The sequence below is a fragment of the Dipodomys spectabilis genome, unplaced genomic scaffold, assembly GCF_019054845.1.
Source record: "Dipodomys spectabilis isolate Male_0828 unplaced genomic scaffold, ASM1905484v1 ptg000140l, whole genome shotgun sequence".
Lineage (NCBI taxonomy): Eukaryota > Metazoa > Chordata > Mammalia > Rodentia > Heteromyidae > Dipodomys > Dipodomys spectabilis.
This window is the reverse complement of record NW_024870817.1, coordinates 29705806-29721880: the sequence shown is the minus strand read 5'-3', so window position 1 is coordinate 29721880 and position 16075 is coordinate 29705806. Positions and strand designations below refer to the sequence as shown.

The following is a 16075-nucleotide window of genomic DNA, read 5'->3' as shown; positions in this document are numbered from 1 at the left end:
CCCATTGCAACAATGAGATGTAAAAGTCGTTATGTCGAAAATCGAACTTTACAACTTTGGTGGCGGGGCGGGGAAGAGGGGGAGTATTGGGTAGGGGAAGGTAGGGGGAGTAATGGGAATGGATGGGAAGAGGAAACAAAGAGGAGGCAAGAATGCTTGATAAGAAATGTACTCATTACTCATTATCTTGCCCATGTAATTGTAACTCCTCTGTACAGTATTCTCACAATAAAAAAAAAGAAAAATATTTTTTAATAGCAACCATTTAAAGTCTCTGGAAATTGTCCTACAAGCATATAGAAAATTTAAAAAAAAAACACTTATTCAAGACAATCTACGAAGTGTTGATAAGAATCCAGTGGTGCCCCTGCCAGAAATTCTGACAAGACAGACTGTGTCTTGAGACAAAGTTCACACCCTTCACAGCTCTTTTTTCCACCCTCTCTTACCTTGGTTCTTGCTCTTGTTTATCTCTATATTTTCTTACTTTTTTCTACTTCAGATTTTAAAAGCTTCCCAAATACACTCAGAGTACATATATCCCAAATCATGGAAGTGTTATCTAATGCTTTTCTCCTTCCTGTTTCCTAGCCAGTATAGTAGCTTTTAGAGTGCTTCTTCTGTCCAGCCTTCTGGTGGATCCTAACTTAATTGTATTGCCTATAAGAAAATACATTTTTCATGTAACTGTAACTCCTCTGTACAGCATCTTGACAATAAAATAAAATTTTTAAAAAAAGAAAATACATTTGTAAACAGAATCTATCTACAAAAAGCAGAGGTACTGGAGTTGACAAAGATTTTAAAAACCAGGCTTCAAAAAGTACTAGTAGATGTAAAAGTCTCATCAAATAGAGAATACTAATAAAGATAAAAACAAAAACTATACATTATTTTAGAAATCGTTTACAACAGATTTGTCCTTTCACTCCCATTTACTCATGTATCCAGTTATTTATTTGTGTAGGGATAGACTGATAGGTAGCTATTTGATAATCTTGGGTTATAATCCAACACTGCTTTGTTTACATTATTAACATTTTTCAGCTTTGGTCATTGAGAAAGCTTATTCTGTTCACTCCTGGATCCTTTGATATATTCCCATGGATATAGGTTTAAAGAGTTTGAAATCGTTTAGTTTATTTTTAACACTTCTTTACTTGTTGATCATGTAAGATGCTTTTTTTTTCAATCCTAGAATCATCCATTTTCCCAAGAATTCCCAAGCTCTTTTTATTAGAGAATTGTCTTTGAAACCAAGATCTGGGTACTATAGTTACTCTGTGATTTCTTTTTAAGGTAAGATAAATGTGATAAAAACTGAGTGGTAATAGTTGTACAACTTTGTAAATACACTAGTAAAGCACTACCGTGTCCACTTGAAATGGGTGAATGATATCATGTGATATGTGAAAATAATGTGCTTACAAGAAAGAGAAAGACAACAGTTGATCTGTGGGAGTGTTCTTTCATAAAGCAAAAAAGGTATATAGATGAAAGCTATACCCAACCCCAAATCCTTTGCCAGTTAGAGTTGAGCACATGGCCTCAAGGTGGTGGTTAGGAAGGAATATATTTGGAATATCATTTACACACCAAGAATTACTGCCATGAAAATAAGAAAATCTTAAGATGTGTAAAAACTTTTTAAAGAAAATTAGGCCATTCCAAATCGTTCAAATTGTATCTCCCTCAGGGTCCTGGGGACTCTTACATGTGACATGATTTAATCAGAGCTCTGAAACAATAGCATGGAAAGAACAACAGATCAAAACCTCCTACATTCATGGAAATACTAGGGAGCCTAAACTAGTTTACTGTCTGTAATGGGAAACATTGAAGTCGTTTCTAGGCAGCTGGCATGAGCTTTGAATGCATTCTCACTGTATTGAAATGAAGATCCAGCACCTTATCAGAGTTCTGACACTGTCAGAAAACATAAGGCTAGCCAGGTGTGAATGCTATTCATTTGCCGAATGCTCTCCGAAGCACAAGGCTCCTTTATTCCATGTGTGGGAGACTATTTCTAGGTATCGAAAATGTAGGAGGAAAGAACAGAAAGTGAGGATGCATATCCAGGCAGTTATACAGCCACTTCTGGTGAGTATTATTACCATTCTCAGTGAGAAGCCTTATTGGTTTCCATGCTTGTTCTTGCTTTACAGGGGCCAGTGCATAATCTTGACTGTATGAATATGAGTAGATGTAAGTACAAATAAAAAGAGATTATAAATAGATAGGTAAGGATAATAGTATGTGTGTGTGCATGCACACACATGTACATGTATACAGTTGGCCCTCAAAAATGAGTTCAACCTACAAATTCACCAATGAATTCAACCAGTCACAAACCATAAGTACTTGGGAGAAAACTGCATCTGTGCCAAACATGTAGACATGAGCATGAACATGTCATTATTCCCTAAACAATAGAGTAAAACTATTTACATACAATTTACATTGTGTTATGTCCTATAAGTAATCTGGAGTTAATTTAACGTGGTGGGAGGATATACATAGGTTAGATGCAAATATTATATATGCTATTTTATGTGAGGGATTTGAGCATTCCCAGATTTTGGTATCTGTGGGTGGTCCTGGAACTAACTCCTTACATTAAAGGATGACCATACAAGAGACTGTAATATAATGGTAAAAGACAACATTGGAGAGTTAAACTTAGTAAGTTCAAACTCTATTAGTAGGATTGTGAGTGTTCTACATCTGTGTTTCATATTCCTTATCTATAAATAAGAAAAAATACCTATCTCTGTGGTGACTAATAAGATAATGAATAAAGTACTTCACATACAGCAAATATCCTATGTTAACATTCAGTGTGTCTAGTTTCTCAGTGGTTGTGGAACTAGCAGATCCAATCTTAACTGCACACTCTGTGCCTAGAGTAAAGCATTTCCAATTGAGATTAATCTCTTGTTCGTTATTTTTCTACTTTGCACACTATTTTTTAAAAAATATTTACTTGATTCTGGTTACAAATGTCATATGTGTTCAACAAGGACACTAGGAAATTTAAGATAAAGAATGCAACTAAAAGTCATTATTCTATCATCTAAACATAAGTAAAAACCACGTTTTCCTTCTGTGTTTTGTCAGAGTATTAACTTGCTTGAGAACACACTGCTTATGCAGTTTCTATGCCTATTTCTTACTAGACACTATAAAATTAACTATGTTATCATATTATTTATAGACTTCTTGTTAAAGATGGCATATTGACCATGTGTGTTTATATTCTATCCTTCCTAAGGTCCATTTAAAATGACAATAAAGGAATCTAAAATGTATACAATTACTAAGATAAAGGGAATGTGAGACAGATAAGAGCAAATACAAGACTGCAACAGTTTTTTGAAAGATAGGAGAGAAGAAAAATAGTGAATTTTCTGAGCAGAGGAGGCTGGACACCATTGTCTGTGAAGGTAGATAATCCAAGAAAGATTATTTTACCTCACAGGTTCAAGTAGGCTGAAGACTCTGGGACAAGAGATGTCACTGACAACTAGATAAAGGATCCAAACTAGGATTGGAGTCTTAACATGGAACTGTTGCTTTCATATCTCCCATTCTCTCAGCCTTTCCTCTCCTCTTCAGTAAGAAACCCAAAGTTCAGTTTCTGGATAAATTAAATCAGAGAGAATCGGGACTCAGAAAACATCAAATGCAGGAATATGAAGGGAAAAGAAGTTTGATATAAATTCAAGAGAACTGAGTGAAATTCTGGGTATGTGTTGGAGAAACCTCAGCTCTCTGTTCCCTCTACTTCAAAACAATACATGTACACTCCAGGAAAGAAGAGTCAATGATTCTCCAGTACAAAAATGTATATGCCTCTAGAATAAGTCCAGGTAATACTTCTGTGTCATATGGTAATTCTATGAGTTTTCAGGCCAACCATCCTTGCATTCCTGATATTAACAGCATTTGATTATGATATTACTTTTTATGCACAAAGAACTTGAGGTGTGGTACCTGCTAGCAAAGCCTCAGAGTTCAAACCTCAGCATCACCAAAACAAATTTTGGAAAATGAAACAAATTAGATTGGGAAATGTTTGTTCTCTTTATACTTTTCAAATACTTTCAGGAACAATGTATATCAATCAGGAATTAACTGATTTGTTTTGAAGTCTGATAAATATTGACCACGTAGCTCTCTGAATGAAGTATATTAAAAGGGAAGTGCTTGATTGACAGCTTTCAGTATCTACTACTTTAATATTTAATTCTGTCACACTGACTGACCAGACTATATGAGTTTTCTATTCTTATATAAACTCTGCTATTTTATATCTTTAAAAATTTGCTCATTTCTCTGTTCAAATCTAATTAGTATTTCTTTCTTTAAAAAGTTTTCTGAAGTAATTTTCTCCTTTTCATTCTCAATTTAGTTTACTTGTGTACTTAGAAATATCTTAAAGAAATAACTTGGGGTTTGACTAATCTCTTATTTTCAGGTGAGTGAGAACAGCCACAAGCACTATTTTACACATTACTATATTCATCTTTTCTTCTTCTTTTTTATTTGAATGTTCTATTGATGTTTTTAATTGAACTCTTAGCTTTTTATTTTTGCATTTAACCATTTTTATTTCTTGATTGGCCTATTTAAGGTATATATGCTCAATATTTGCTTTATTTCTGTCCTTTTAAATTCTTTTAAAAGGAGCAGCATTGTTATGAGGCATTTTTATTCCATATGGAAATTCACTGAATCTAAGGATTTGACAGAAGAGCAGCATTTGTTCGCTTGTTAACCTTTTGCTAGCTGTGGCTTCAGAAAGTTTGCCCTGGTAATAACAAGACATAGGGACCTGAGCCTAGAGCTTATCTTTACCTGAGGCAGGTAAAGATGATGAGGAAACTACATAGGAAAGCAAAACTTTGTTTTTCCAGCCCATCTTCTACCACAACACACACACACGCGCGCGCGCGCGCGCACACACACACACACACACACACACAACTTGTTTCAGGCTTCAAGTGTTTCTTACTTTTTTGGAAGGAGTTCTGGAAACCCATACTTTCTTCTCACTTCCAGTCTCTCTAGTTGATCCTGGAAAAGGTAACCCATAGCCATGGCAATCTGCCATCTTGACAAGAGCCAGAAACATTCTTTATTTTCAACATCTTCTTGGCTGTTCTTTACTCTTTTTATCTCCAGATCATTTAAAAAATAATTGTCTCCAGTTTCTTCCAAAAAAACCTGACTAGGTTGTTAATCATATTCATCTTACAGCTATGTCAATCTGTGCATCTCTGACATATTTATGACTGGTAATATTGCCACTCAGACATCTAATACGTGACTTGGGACACTGGATTTTTATTTTATATTCCCTAATAAAGTTTTGTTGTTTTATTTACATGGATCTCACGTATTTCTTGTTAAGGCTTTCTAGTCATTTTATGTCTTTTGCTGCTTTTGTACATGAATTACTTTTCACAGTATTTTATATAGATATTGCTGATTTATAGAAAAATTTATTGCTATTTTTAAGTATGTTTATTATTGGTAGCTGAAAAAGCTACCGTGGCATGCAATGCAGGGTAACTTTGGAATGGGACACAGACTGATCTCTACATGGTAACTGTAAATTCTAATAATGAGAAAAACAGCTTTAAAATATCCTCTTAAAAAGTAAGTGAAAAAAAAAACCATTTTATTTTAATAGTAGGAAGTAAAACTTACACTTGTTTTATTTGTAATTTTCTTATTGAAAATATAACCAATAGAGTTAATATTTTTCTCGTGATCAATGTGATATATGGTTAAAACTTTTGAAGAAAATTTAAATGATCAATTAATTCAAGGAGGATTATAGTACTTAGCGAAATCCAGTGACTATATTTTTGTGTGAACGTACATACTTTTTTGTATACATTAAGTCATCAATTTATGCCTTGAAAGTAGTCATAAATAACTTTCCAACATGACTACACATGTCCAGTAGTCTGATGGACAGCCATTATGCATGTTTTTGTAAATTATTTTGGTTTGTTTATTGAGGAAACTTGGAAGACAAGTCACTTGAGAAACTTTCTTTGATCTGATGGATAATCTCTTTCAGAAAAAGAATCCAGATATGTTAAATTCACTTGGTTAGGAAGGACCTGAATGATCCTGAGTCTAGATCAGATTGGTCACCCAAATCTATTCCCAGCCCAGTCCCTCTTTTTCCTATCTTTAAGTGCTATGAACAGAATCAGGTGGTACCTACACTTCAGGGGCACCAGAAACATGTTTGGAGGCCAACAAACATTGTTTGTTGGGAGAAATAGGATACTCTCCCTCGTTTCCTACAAGTGACTTTCCAAGTCACCAAAGGCAACCTCCAGGAATCACCAGTAGGACCTCAGAGCTGTAGCAATGCCCAGTGTTTACCAGAAAAACCATTTACATGTGCACAGGCCTGATACTTCCAAGCTACTTCACAGCCCCAGGAGGACAAATGGGTAATTCAGATGAGTAATTACAAATGGAGCCAGTAACATCTGAGCCTTAAAAATGTCTGTGTTAGGCCTGAGGAGGTTGGAATAACTTATATGTATATTTTTAACCCTGAAATTTGGATCCAATTTACATGTTTTGATGCCATTATTTCTGCTTTTAAATAGTCTCTGAACAATATAAGAAAGATGGAAGTAATGTTTTCCTGTTTCAAAATGCTTTGAACTGGGCTGGGAAGTTGGCTCAGTGGTAGAGCGCTTGCCTTGTATGCCTGAGGCCCTGGGTTCGATTCCTCAGCACCACATAAGCAAAAAGAAAAAAGCCGGAAGTGGTGCTGTGGCTCAAGTGGTAGAGCGCTAGCCTTGAGCTGAAGAGCTGAGGGACAGTGCCCAGGCCCAGAGTTCAGGCCCCACGACTGGACCCCCCCCAAAAAAAATACTTTGAACTATTTTATTAGTTGCTAAATAATTTTGAAAGTCACCATAAAAGAGAATGAAAGGTACCCTAGGTTATGATTGATATCATTTTTAATTTATTAGGCCCTTAATTTTCAAGTCAAGTTTCTTTCATTTCTATTTGATTTAATGCAAATTTTAAAAGTTATTTTTAAGTGGTATAAGCCCAATATTTGCAATCTTACCAAAGAAAGAGGGGAATCATGACTCTTAGGGGGAGAGAGTATCTCTTTTTAGACTTGAGGAGGAAGTTCCAAATTCATTTATCTGCTTATTACTTAGCACTACAAGACTGACAATGTCTAGCATTATAAGGCCCTCATCATAGTCATAGTAGCTGGCCTTTCAAGAGTTGATTCTCAATCAGGGAATGATGATACATACCTTTAACTCCATTCAGGATGCAAAGGCAGGAGGAAGATGAGTTCAAAGCTATCCTGAGCTACACATTGAGACCCTGTCTCAAAAAACAAACAAATAAACAAAATCTCACTAAAAACAAACAGGCAAGAAAAACAGTTGGTTCTCTTTAATACATGTGTACATATGCACATATAGACTATATATTCACTAGTATATATAACAAATAAGCTAATTATACAATATACATGAACAAATATATCCATACTTTTACAGATAAAACACACAAATATGTGTGCATATATATGTGTTTATATGTGTGTAGACATCATATGGAGAGAGAAGCAGAATAAAACTTCAGAACCTGATGGTTATTTTAGCACATATTTCTGTAGTTGATTTTCATTTTTCTGAGATTACATGTTTGCAGTTTAGCCTAGGAGCTAAAATAACTTGCAGCTCAAGTCATTTCCAAGGAGCAAACATGAAGACAGTGGTCTTTGAGAGCAGGTACCACAATTCTACTGCTCAGTGGGGAGTAAAACTTACTTGACCCAAATTACCAGAATAATAACAAAAATATATTTCACTTCGAAACACATTTAAGTCAGATTAACAAACCTAGCTGCCTGGCTAGGTTTAATGATCTCAAACTGTGTTGAGTTAATTGTAGTATTCAGCCATCTCCTGTCTGACCCCCTCATTCTACACAGCCTTCCTGACACTACAGCAGTCTTTTCCCTTAAATCGATTCCTCAGGGCTTTACAGGTGAGAAATGAGTGGGTGAGCCTAGCTCTTTCACTTTTTGGGGTTCATTATTATTGTTGCATTCACAAGCTTCTCATCACAGAGTTCCCCAGTCCTTAGGAAAAACTAACATTCCTTTTCACACTTAGGTAATTCTAATTTCCAGTAATTCTTTATGCATATATGTTTTAACGGAAATAAGATTATTTTACCACCCGCTTGACTTAGGAGTTACTGAGAATTTATGAGAAAGCTGCCCTAAAAGAGACTAAAAATGAACTGGGAAGGTTGGCAGGGCAGAGGAGGGAAGGATGCCCCAACACACACACACACACACACACACACACACACACACACACACACACACACACACACACACGAGTCCCTTTCTGATATTTGCATCTTCTACTCCTGAATTCATTCATCCTTCAGAGCTCTTTGTCTGCACAAAGTGTGTGAATGTGTGCATGGTGTTAACCTGAGAAAGTCCCACAAGATCTCTGAACTTCATGGGTTTGAAAATAGATGTTGATAAAGAAAACAGCAGCAACAATGGCAACGAAAAAATGTCTCTTGTTTTCTTTTCTTGGAGTTCATTTCATGGACTATTATTTTATATGATTATTGTTAACCACTCCTATGCATATCCTTTTGCATTTCCTTTTGTCTTGTTAGTTTGCTTGTATTTCACATGAAAAGTGGAACAAGGGTGAACAAACACTACAGTGGTACTCACTAGATACTATGTGGAAAATGAACCGTATATGTTGGACGAGAGTGACAGACGGTCCAAAAGTAATTGTACTCATCAATCATTACCTGATTGATGTAACTATAACCCTCTGTATATCAATTCTACAATAACACTAAACAAAAAATAAGATAATTTTTTAAAAAAAGAAAACAACAAAACATTAAGACCACTTCCAAAAGTCTATTCACCTTCTTATAGAAAACCCACCATCGGGAAGGGGTGGCTGGGGTGAGATAGTGTTTTTAGAGGTTTGGTCCTTGTTTCTCAGAATAGGTCATTTGAGTTCAAATAGCCTCTCTCTCTCTCTCTCTCTCTCTCTCTGGGAACTCTTATATATGGGCTGAGGTATTGAAAGAATTAAACCTGAGTGCAGGTCTGGGCTTGGGAATGTAGGCAGAGTGGGGCACTGGAGAGCAGCTCCTCAGCTTTGAAAAAGTGGGAGCAGGTTTTGTGGACCAATTGGAGCCTTTTTCTTCCTACCAGATTACAAGTGCCAGCTGAGGCCCGACACCTTGTTTTATTGTGTGAAGTCAGGAAAGAGATCTCTCAATTATCTTCAAATTAACTGCCTCTCACCATTATCTTCTCCCTGAGGACCAATCAGAGTGTGTGTTTGGAAAAGCTGGGAGTCAGCCTACCACTTCATCCACAGTCTGAGATCCTTCCCCCCCTCCCACCCCCCTCCACCATCCTCCCAGACAGCACCCCGCCAAAGTCATCTGTGGCTGCCATTTCTCATGACAAACTTTAATGCTTTAATTAGGAAGCATCTGCTGTGTCCACTTTTCACAAACACCATATGGTGCTCAGTTCGAAAAAGGTTTCATTTTCATGAAGGCAAAGCCTTTGCAAAGGGCAGCATTTTGAATATCAATTGTTGTTCCCCCACTGAGGGAAGAATACATTTGCTGTGCTTCCAAAGAGATCAGTGTTGAAAAGAATGAAGGGGCTTTATTCTCTACCTGGACAAGACATTTTATGTGAGAATAAAGTAGAATTTGATTTTTAAGGATCAGAAACTCAAAGCCTTTTAGAAGATATTCCAAGAATCCTCTAAGCATTCTAAAGACTTAAGATAGGAAATGTCCCGCACTAATGTTTCCAATTTTTAAGGATGTGTTAAAAACACCATCTCCCATACACTGAGTATTTAGACAATCTGGGGCCAATGTCCCTACCTGAAAAGCCAGCTCCTGGCTTTGCAAGGTCTCAATGTATGAGTGAAAATCAACAGCTTTATTTCTTTGACAGTCATAAACTGACTTGAGAAATATAACCCAATGGGATATGGTCTTTGGGCTTGTTTTCTTTTCAAATATGTGTCCTTGGAATAACAAATCTAAGCTTTCCAAAGTTCACATTTCTCTAAACCTCAAGAGCTTTATAAGGCCAGTTCAGGATCTTTTCACCAGTGAGAAGCAGGGAGAATACAGGCCACATTCCAACATGGACCTTTTCCTGCTTTTATGCAAATCACTCAACATGCAAATGATTAAATAATTAAACCATTATAGTGTTTGAATAAGTCATTTATATTTTCTCCCTTGCTCAGTTCAAGGAGTTACTATTCCTTTGTTGGAAGCAACAGGACAGGGTTAGGAAAAATTCCCGCAGAAGATGTAGGAAGGATTGGACCAGGAAGGGCTATAATTAGTCATTTTCATTTTAAAATAAATAAAGCAGTTGATGCTGTGGAGTGAACCCCAAGGCCTTGTCTGCAAATGAGGGGATGGGTTCCTTTCTCCATTGCTACCAAGGCCCCTGTTTTTTGTTCCAGCTTGGGTATCAGTCACCTTAGTGTCCTCTTTGACTCTACTACATAATTATGAGCTACCACATGTGGCTTCTGAGACACAACTTTAATTATCCAAACTCAAGCACACAACAGAGCCTGAATAGAGTGAACAAAAGCCTATTAGAAGGTGATCCCCTGTGGTCACATTGTAATTATTGTCAGGGGCCGTGGTGGGCTGTGGAATTATCTCTGCAATCTCTCACTAACCTTCCATGCTAAAGTCACGTGAAAGATGATTTGTGCCATAATCTCATTTCCTTTAATGGTGTGACACTAAAAATAAAGGGGCGGGGAGTGGGGAGTGTCTGCTGATGGCTGGCTCTGGCAGAAACTCAATTCAGAAGGTCAGCACAGATGTGCAAACACAGCACAGGCAGCAATTATGGCAGTGATGAGCCTCTAGCCTTATACCCAGCAAGCCAGGAGCTGGGAACAGCGGGGCATAGCTCCCACGGAGACATTTAGCAAGGAGGAGTAAAGCTGAAAGAGCTCTGTGAATGAGAGCATACTGAAACCACCCACCAGAGTAGCTTAGGGAGTCTTCTCCCAAGATTTTTATGAAAGAAGAAAGCATTATTTCACTATTGTGGCAGGTCTTGAAATAGAAGATACTGAACCAATGCTCATAAGCCTCTTCTCTGCTAGGAGGAAGCATGCTTTTTCCCCCTCATGAGATGCTCAGATTTTCTCCCCTGACCTCTCAGAGTAGCACATGATGGAACCTAGCACAGATTTTTCACTTCTTAACCATGTGAAGTTGACTGTCCAGCTCCTGTTCAGAACCCACAGGTCAACCTGAAAAAAAAGAAAAAGTTTTAAGTGAAAAAGCAACTGCTACTTAAATTGCTTATTTTGCTGGCTTTCTTGACATTTTATGTACTGGGTAGATGATAATGATTTAATCATAACATAGACTCCTATAAAACAAGCAAGAAAATTCAGGTTTATCAGCATAGAAGTTATTAACTTAATCGCATTTAATTTCTTTTTTCTTTCCCATAGTTCCAAACTTCTCTAAGACCTATTGTACTTTGGGAAGATGTTCTTGAACAACTCTATCCCCATCCTTAGCCCCATTCTTCTCATGATTTATCTGTGTGCATGTTATCCTATATAAATTAGCAGACAGAGGCCTCCAAAGACCAGCATTATGTGACCCTGAATAAATCTTGTCATTTTCCCCAGACCCTTCCAAACTTAGTCTTGCTGTGCTAGTTCACTGTGTTCCCCCAGGCTGGAAAGTCCTTCCTATTGTCACATCCTGCCCTTGGGAATGACTCCATTCTTCCTGGTCAAACTTCAGGACCATTTAGTTTTGCTTATTTTCTGAAGATTGACAGTTCTCAATCTCTTTGAACCTAAACTTTATTTTCATTAGCACGCTTACTTCCACTACTACTAAGGGCCTCATTGCACCAGGCATTACAATCATTTGTGTGTACTCTATACTATTTTCCAGAGTGTAACTTCTTGGGGTAATGATTAGGAATTATTCATTACTGCAGTTTGATCTTGGAGATCCCCACAAAGGATCATGTATTAAAGGCTTGTCCAGAAAATGTGGTATATATACACAATGGAGTTCTATGCTTCCATCAGAAAGAATGACATTGCCCAGTGTGTAAGGAAATGGAAAGACATGGAAGAAAAGTTATACTAAGTGAAGTAAGCCAGACCCAAAGAAACATAGGCTGCATGGTTTCTCTCCTTTGTAATAACTAGAATGTACGTATAAATCTCCAAGTGAACCCAATGGACGGCAAAAGACAAATAATTACACTTGGTCATGATTAATTAAACAGCAGTGTAAATATTCACAGTGAGACAAAGGAGGGTATTCTTAGGAGAGGACTGCAAGAGCTCAATAGCTACATGCATAAAATCACATAAAATGGTGCTTATCAAAATGAACTCCAAGAAATGGAAGTGAAAGGTTTTTGTTTTGTTTTGTTTTAAGCCTTTTTTTGTTGTGAAGGTGATGTACAGAGGGGTTACATTTGCATAAGTAAGGTAGTAAGTACATTTCTTGTCAAATTTATTACCTCTTTGCTCATTTTCCTCCTACATTCCCTCCCTCCAACCACCCCTCCCCAAGTTGTACAGATCATTTCCAACATATTGTCTGTGTAGACCACTGTTGCATTGGCTTCCCCCTTGACCTTTGTAATAAGAGGTTTTTTTTTTGTTTTTGTTTTGTTTTACAATACTGTTTGAGATTCTTTCCTTATATATTTTTTTCTTTTTTGCGGGGGGGCGGGGAGGGGGTCCAGTCGCGGGGCCTGAACTCTGGGCCTGGGTGCTATCCCTCAGCTCTGCAGCTCAAGGCTAGTACTCTACTACTTGAGCCACAGCGCCACTTCCGGCTTTTTCTGTTTATGTGGTGCTGAGGAATTGAACCCAAGGCCTCATGCATGCAAGGCAAGCACTCTACCACTGAGCCACCTTCCCAACCCATTTTTCTTTTCTTTCTTTTTCTTTGGTTTATTCCTTTTGGTTACTATTTATTATTTCTATACTCTTTGTCTTGTATATAAGTTTATCTGATTTGGGGAGAAGATGGGAAAGCACAGAAACACTGGGACAAAGGGTGAACCATTTCATCAGTGAAACCCACTAGACAATATGTTGGAAATGAACTGTACAATTTTTGGGGGCAGGGAAGTCAGGAGGGGAAAAACTAGGAGAGAATACGGGAGGAGGTGACACTGTTCAAAAAGAAATGTACTTATTATCTGATGTATCACCGTAACCCCTCTGTACATCACCTTTACAATAAAATTTAAAAGAAAAGAAATATGGTATTTCAAAAAAACAAATACAGGCTTGATTCTCCACAGTAGTGCAAACTGGAAGATTGTGTGACCTTCAAGAAGTAGTGTCTAGCAGGAAGTCCCATGATCAATGGAGATGTAGCCCTGAAACAGCTGTGAGCTGCTGGCCCCCTCTCCCACCCTTGTTTTCACTGTAGGTAGATGTTGGTAGAATTTGGGGAGGGGAAGGGAAAAACAAATTGTTTAAATAGGGATACAGGTGGACCCATTGCAACAATGATATGTACAAGACATTATGTTGAAAAACAAACTTTACAACTTTGGCGGGAGGGAGAGGGAGGGGGGATGGGAGGGCAGGGATGGTAAGGAGAAACAAAGGAGGAGGCAACAATGCTTGATAGGAAATGTACTCATTACCTTGTTCATGTAATTGTAACCCCTCTGTATGGTATTTTCGCAATAAAAAAGACCTTATTAATAGGAGAAATAAAAAGCAAAAAAGGAATAAAATATACTGAATGAAAACCAATTTAAAAAAAGAATCTAACTATGCCTGAATTCATGTACTCTTGTCTAACTGTACTAAGATCCATTGGCTCAGATAGTTTCTTCCCTGAACATCTTCCTTCCAACAATTCAAATGGAAAAGGAACCAATGAAAACTTTTCTTGCATAAAACCATGAGAGGTGCTTTCTGAAAGCACATTAGGTAACCCAAGTTGGAAAGTAACAAGGAATACGGAGGGGAGGGAAGTATTATCGTAAGGTGCTAAGTAGACATGAGTAGAAATGGGAGATGTCCCCATAGTATAATATTCCATTGGAAAATCCCACCCAGATGATCCCCACCCTAGATCAATGTTTGAAATATGTCCCAATATCCTCCTTATGAAACACACTCCTAGTATCAAGGTTGGGCATGCCCCTGGATGCCCTAAGAACTGAAATGAAGACCTTACCCTGGCAGCTCTAAAATGGAAATGGCAGGTTAAATGTGCAGGCTATGACTTTCCACACCCTGGCAGCCACTGCCTGAAGCTAACCCATTTGGAGAAAGTCCATGAGGAGGGAGCTTCATTTCCATACCCATAATAACCTCATCCTATTGAACAAACTCCCAGGACCAACAGTTTCCACGCAAGCTGTCCCTTAGCCAACTGAACCCTGCATCTTTGAGGTATACTTCTGCTTTGCCAGTAAATTGTTCTTTACTATACTCTTCTATGTGTGTGTGTGTGTGTGTATGTGTGTGTGTGTCTGTCTGTGTCTGTGTGTTTGTGTCTGTGTCTGTGTCTGTCTGTGTCTGTCTGTCTGTTGGGTCTATATGTGGGTTTTAGGTCAGGGTTTGGCCCTCTCACTTGGCTTTTTCACTTATAGTTGGCTCTCTGCTACGTGAGCCATGCCTCTAGCCCTGCTTCTTTTGCTTCATCTGAAACAGTCTCCTACTCTAACACATTGTATCCAAGAACTGAGGAACATCTATTAGCACTTCATCTGCTAGCAACAGAGTTGTAATAATTGTACTCCCGTGCCCTGCTCTCTTTCAGCTAGCATTTGAGTGCCTGTGAAGTGGCAGACCATACCATGCTGATAGGGTTTTGTTCTTTATTGTAAATGCTATTGGTGTAAGACAGACTTTACAGAAGAGTTCCTCTTTGATCTGAATCTGAATAATGCAAGTCTATGCTGCAAAAGTAAGTCCCTGAGCTCATAGCATGATTTTGTCTTTGGCTACCTTTTATATTCCTGATTTTCTTCATATAAGGACTATCAATTGTTTATCATTATAATCAAGAGTCACTTTGATATTTTATTTGTATGCATGGCCTGAGCATGAACTCAGAGCACTGTCTCTGAACTTTTTCCAAACTAGTGATCTACCACTTGAGCCAGAGCTCTGCTTCTGGATTTTGGGTAGTTAATTGGAGATGAGACTCAAGGACTGTTATCCAATCTATATAATTTATATACATTTCGATGACTTGGGAAAAAAAAAAAAAACAAATCACTTGAGAAAAGCCTAAAAAGCTTGACATATTTAACATACTCAAGAACTTTTCATGTGTCAAGAATTCTCCAATTGGAAAGTGATGCTGTGGCTCAAAGTGGTAGAGTGCTAGCCTTGAACAAAAGTGCTCAGGGACAGTGCCGAGGCCCCAAGTTCAAGACCCATGACCAACAACAACAACAAAGAATTCTCCAATTGTACCAAGTGGACCTTTTGAAAGTAATAAGTAGAAGACTGGTTTCTAATAACTTTGTGGCTGATATAGTACAATTTAATATGTCATCATACCCAAACTTTCCTTTCCCACTCAAAAAAAGGCCATTTTCTGATACATTGCAAACTCTCTGTGAAGATTAATCTTTAAATTTTAAAACAGTATAAGGAAAATCTGTTGCCTCACAAGTGAGTACACCATTTTTTATTCTGAATATCTAGAATGAAGTCATTAAAAAACTTTTATGAAGACATCTTTGATCATTCATAAAAAGAAGTTTGGGCTTCAAACAGGAGTCCTCAGATCTCAACCTCCAGAGTAGCTATATTACAGGGGTAAGCTACCAGCACCTGGCTTGATTTTTTTTTTATTCTTCGTAATGAAAGTAAAAGCTACAAATTGAAAAGCAAGCCAGTATAAAATCTGGAAATTAGTAGTAGTGTTACTGATGTTGACTTTATAGTTTTGACAAATGTGAGGAGAAATTGGATGGAAAGTA

General features: G+C 37.6%; 1 long non-coding RNA gene across 1 annotated transcript; it reads right to left on the bottom strand.

Annotated features, from left to right (window-relative positions):
- Positions 1 to 3598: 3598 nt before the first annotated feature.
- On the bottom strand, positions 3599 to 15755 carry LOC122117346. Its single transcript, XR_006149118.1, has 3 exons — positions 15670 to 15755; positions 9916 to 9920; positions 3599 to 3609 (listed from the first exon to the last, which is right to left on the bottom strand). It is a non-coding gene; the product is annotated as an uncharacterized LOC122117346 (long non-coding RNA).
- Between the last annotated feature and the right edge of the window lie 320 nt (positions 15756 to 16075).